At 36.6% G+C, this 4587-nt stretch overlaps 1 protein-coding gene across 1 annotated transcript in view; it reads left to right on the forward strand.

Annotated features, from left to right (window-relative positions):
- Window positions 1-763, forward strand: part of LOC119579314 — a 62235-nt gene extending 61472 nt beyond the window's left edge. Inside the window, exon 4 of the mRNA XM_037927076.1 lies at window positions 1-763. This exon is cut by the window's left edge and continues 2059 nt beyond it. The gene's annotated coding sequence lies outside the window, so the exon portion shown is untranslated.
- Window positions 764-4587: the final 3824 nt, after the last annotated feature.

Here is a 4587-nt window from a genome sequence, read left to right on the forward strand (position 1 = left end):
GTAGTTGACCACAACAGAACAGTTTTGACTTATCACTTAATATTGTCAGTGTCCCAGCTTCGCTATGAGTAGATTGCTACATTGTCTCTTTAAGGAAAATAAAAAAACACTACGATAACATTGGTAATTAGTGTTACGAGGAATAAGATAATTATTATACAATATACATACATTAAATTTTATCTGAATTGAAAAAAAAAACACATCGAATAAAAGGTAAAATTTATAGTCACGTAGATTTAGCATAAAGGTAGTTGTATCTTCTCAAAACAAAAGATATTACGTAGTACAGATAGTATTAGTAACATCCACGTTTTAATTTTTGTGTTGTTTATTTTTTTTCCCTAAATTTTCATTCGCTATTACACTCCTACAACAGTGAAAATAAAAGGATAATAATTCAGTTTTGGAAATTATATAAACACACACACACACACTCACACAGCCGCGCCATCCCTGTGTTATGCATAGTTGCCAGAGTCTTTGCTTCATGAAAAACTGAAATGTAGCGAGATTTTTCCGTAGGTATTTTGTAAGTTTTTTCTTCATCTGCTGAAACTAAAAAAGAAAAAAAGAAAAAAAAAATATTGAATAAATATATAAGCTTGTGCGTGGCAACACATGAAGAGCTTTGTAATGAATATAAATCTACTTTTTCCCTTGTATCTTTATTGGTCTTTTTGGATACCTTTCCCGGAATTGAAATGTGGGAAGTTTGTTTGTGTAAAGAAATTGAAATTGATCAATAAAGTAGATTGGGAAAGTGCGTTTTATTTACACACCGTTTTCTTCATCTTCTTCACCTACATTTTTTTAAAGTCTTTTTTTTTATACACTTATAAGATATACTGAAATGAATTTAAAAAATAACAAATAAAGCTGGAGATGATAAACAAAGAGTATTCATAAAATACACCTTACCCCTTTTAAACTAGAATCTTAAGCAATTATATTATATTGCAGGTAAATACAAAGGTAAAAAGGTGTAGGGAGAGAACACAGTAATTGGGTTTTACTGCCATTAAAGGCGTAATTTGATGTGTATTAATATTTGAATGGGAAAAATTCAGCGCAAAAAGAGCGTCTTTTGGGTAAATTGAAAGAACATTAAGTTAAGTTAAGTTAAGTAAGTTTATTTACCACCCTGGCTATCTGCTCAGGCGTGGGCAATCATGATTACAGTTTTACATATGTCTGACATTGTACAGTAGTCTGTAACTACTGTAGTTGTACAAGGTAAAATATAAATATAAATCATACATCATACAAAAATTATTACTTACATATGCTTTTGTCACTGGTTGAAAACATGTTATTTGCATACGGGAGTATCATAGTAAAATTAGGGTAGTAGTTTTCGGAATGGGCGACGCAAAAACGAGGCTGTGCAGACAAACTTACCCCGATGCCCTCCAAGAGGCCCTGCCATTGCAGCTTGTCCCACTTTCCCCCCGGCCAGACGTCTTCTCTGCAACACCCTCACTGTGCACGATTCCTCTGCAAGGTGCCGGCTTTGTTCCCTGCCGTTCCTCCCCTCGCCTAACTCCTCTTCCACAGCTCATTAGGGACAACAGGGATTGTAAAGGGGAACAGGAGACGTGTTTGGCTACGCTGAGACTGTCTTTGTTTCTCTGCAGTGAATTTGTTTTCTTTTGTTGTTGTTGTTGTTGTGTTTGTTCACTGTTTGAGTTTTTAGGTTTGGGTGTAGAGGTGTTTTTTTTTCTTCATTTTTTTTTTTTTTTTTTTAAAGGGTGAAGTTAAGTGGTCTTTGAGGGATGCTTTGTTTTGTTTGTATGTTTGTTTGTTCGTTTGTTTTGGGGAGTGAGTCCTTTATTCTCTCATTTCTGCTCTGCCTTTTTCGTGTCCTTTATTTGATGTTGATGAGATTCCTGTAGGAAGTGGAATTAGAGAGAGGAGAGGAAAGGAAGGAAGAAGGAAGAAGGAGGAAGGAAGAAGGAAGGAAGGGAGGGATTGGAACGAGGGAGGGAGGAAGGCAGGAAGGAATGGAGGAAAAAAAAAAAGGAAGGAAGGAAAGGCAGGAAGGAAAGGACGAAGGGAAGGACGGGAGGGAGGGAGGAAGAAGTAAGTAAGGAAGGAGGAAGGAAAGAAGGAAGGGGGATGAAGAAGAATGAAAGGAAGGCAGGAAGGAAAGAGGAGGTGGAGATGAGTACGAAGGGGCGAAGGAGAAGAGAAAGGAAGAAGGAAGAGGAGAGAAATTGAAGAGGCAAGGAGGAAGACAGGCAGATGAGAAGAAAGAAGGGAATGCAATATAGGAACGAAGAAGAAGAAGAAGAAGAAGAGCGAGAAATAGGAGTAAAAAGAAGACCGACGACGAGGAGGAGGAGGAGTATAGAAAGTGAAGAATCGAGAACGAGAATCATAAGATAAGAGAGGGGAGAGGACGTTAGAAGAAGACCGTTTATGTGTCTGTCGGTTTTCCGTCATTTTTCTTTGGTAATAGTAAAGATTTCGATATTTAGATGTTAACGCTGGCACTGTTTAAGCCTTTCATCTCCAGCCATGTATCATCGTGTGTCATTTATTTCTTCAATTTGTTTTTTCTTTTTTTTTTTTCTCTTAGACTGGTGAAACCCTCTTGACTGTCTCGTAACCAATGTAATTTTTTTTTTTCATTTTGGAATGAAGATTAAAAGAACTCACATAGTACTTTTGTATGCATTTATTTCAGTATATAGATTTGTACGTACAATATTTACAAATAATACATAGAGGATACGTCAGGCTGCCCCCTCCCCCCCCCCCAACCTAGCCCCCGCCCCTCCTCATCTGCCCCCTTCTCCTGTACCCCCTCCCCCCATCCCCGACACGTTGCCCATGGTCACCCATTTTACTCATCCATATTCATTCACTACGTGGCAACAATGTGTAGGACCCCCACCCCTACCCCCTTCCATCCCCCCCCCCCATTTCGCTCTCTCCAAACCCTCCCCCAACTTCCCCCCTCCACCCACCTCCCTCCCACCCACCCCCACTCCACTTCCCTCGCTTCCCTCCTTCCTCCTTCTCCCTCTCTCCCTCATCCCTCTCCCCCCCTCCATCCTCCCTCTCCCTCATACCCCCAATTTTGAGCTGCAGTAGACGATTTTTCTCACACATTTTCACCCAAGCGTTGGTATGAATGATCAGTATCGCGAACCCATCAGATGTACTCGTGTACTTTGCACATAAAATACATAAAAAAAAAAAAAAATTTAATAGACTGTAAGTCGATTCCTTTGTCTATGTGCAATTTTAGCAATAGGAACAAGAGTACACTAGGCTGTGTTAGGGTACTTGACATGCCTGTAATGTTGATTAAGTTATTAACATAAAACTGAAATATGTATGTGATAAGAACAGAGATATTTGTAGTAGCCTGTACAACAATTGCATTCACAAAAGTCAGAGACTAAATTTAAAGTAAAGAAAGAAGAAGGAGCTTAATCCAAAGTAAGTAGCTATAAAGTATATAGCTATATATATATAAAGCAAGTCATTACATTCTAACGAGACAAAGATTAACGAAAGAGTTGTTCAATATCCGTAGACTTTTCCCAGTAGTTGAAACACCACAGAACATTTTGACTTATCACTTAATATTGTCAGTGTCCCAGCTTCGCTATATGAGTTAGATTGCTTACATTGTCGCTTTAAGGAAATCAAAAACACTACTATAACATTGGTAATTAGTGTTACGAGGATAGATAATTATGATACATATACATACATTAAATTTTATCTGCTTGAAAAAAAACCATCGAATCAAAGGTAAAAAATTTATAGTCACGTAATTTAGCATAAAGGTAGTTGTATCTCTCAAAACAAAAGATATTACTATCTACAGATAGTATTAGTAACATCCACGTTTTAATTTTTTGTGTTGTTTATTTTTTTTTCCTTAATTTTCATTCGCTATTTACACTCCTACAACGTGAAAATAACAGGATAATAATTCAGTTTTGGAATTATATAACACACACCCACACACACACACACAGCGCGCCAACCCTGGGTGTTATGCATAGTTTGCCAGAGTCTTTGCTTCATGAAAAAACCCGAAATGTAGCGAGTTTTTCCGTAAGGTATTTTGTAAGTTTTTTCTCTTCATCTGCTGAAACTAAAAAGAAAAAAAGGAAAAAAAATATATTGGAATAAATATATAGCTTTGTTCGTTGCAACACATGAAGAGCTTTGTAATTAATCTAAATCTACTTTTTTCCCTTGTATCTTTAGTGGTCTTTTTGGGATACCTTTCCCGGAATTGAAATGTGGGAAGTTTGTTTGTGTAAAGAAATTGAAATTGATCAATAAAGTAGATTGGGAAAGTGCGTTTTATTTACACACCTTTTTCTTCATCTTCTTTATCTACATTTTTTTAAAGTCTTTTTTTTTTATAACACTTATAAGTATACTGAATGACTTTAAAATAACAAATAAAACCGGAGATGATAAACAAAAGGATTCATATAAATCACCTTTACCCCTTTTTAAAACTAGAATCTTAAACAATTAGATTATATTAGCAGGTAAATACAAAGGTAACAAGGTGTAGGGAGGAACACATAATTGGGTTTTACTGCCATTAAA

Source organism: Penaeus monodon, chromosome 12 (assembly GCF_015228065.2).
Source record: "Penaeus monodon isolate SGIC_2016 chromosome 12, NSTDA_Pmon_1, whole genome shotgun sequence".
Lineage (NCBI taxonomy): Eukaryota > Metazoa > Arthropoda > Malacostraca > Decapoda > Penaeidae > Penaeus > Penaeus monodon.